Below are 364 nucleotides of genomic sequence, written 5' to 3'. Positions count from 1 at the left end.
TTTTTTTTTTTTTTGAAAGAGTTTTGGTAGGATCTCATTTTATATTATTTTATTTTACAAATTTAAATGATTTACTTTTTAGTAACCCAAAAAACCAAAAATATTTTCTATAATATTTTTGGTTTTTTGGGTTATATGTAAGAAAAGCACGGCAACGTTTGAGAATCCCGGTACCAAAAGCGATTAATGATGTCACATGCTTTTTTGTAGATTCTGATTGGACGAGGAGAACATGTGACATTATTAATCGCTCCCGAAGCGATCAAACCCGTATCGTCTAAAAACGCTATTAAAAAGTTTTTATTAGAGGTCTCACTATTTTTTAATAAACTTTTAAATTAGTAAAATAAACTATTATAAAAAA

This window comes from Wasmannia auropunctata, unplaced genomic scaffold (assembly GCF_000956235.1).
Source record: "Wasmannia auropunctata unplaced genomic scaffold, wasmannia.A_1.0 LD336071.1, whole genome shotgun sequence".
NCBI lineage: Eukaryota > Metazoa > Arthropoda > Insecta > Hymenoptera > Formicidae > Wasmannia > Wasmannia auropunctata.
The sequence above is the reverse complement of the archived record's forward strand: the minus strand, read 5'-3'. Positions refer to the sequence as shown.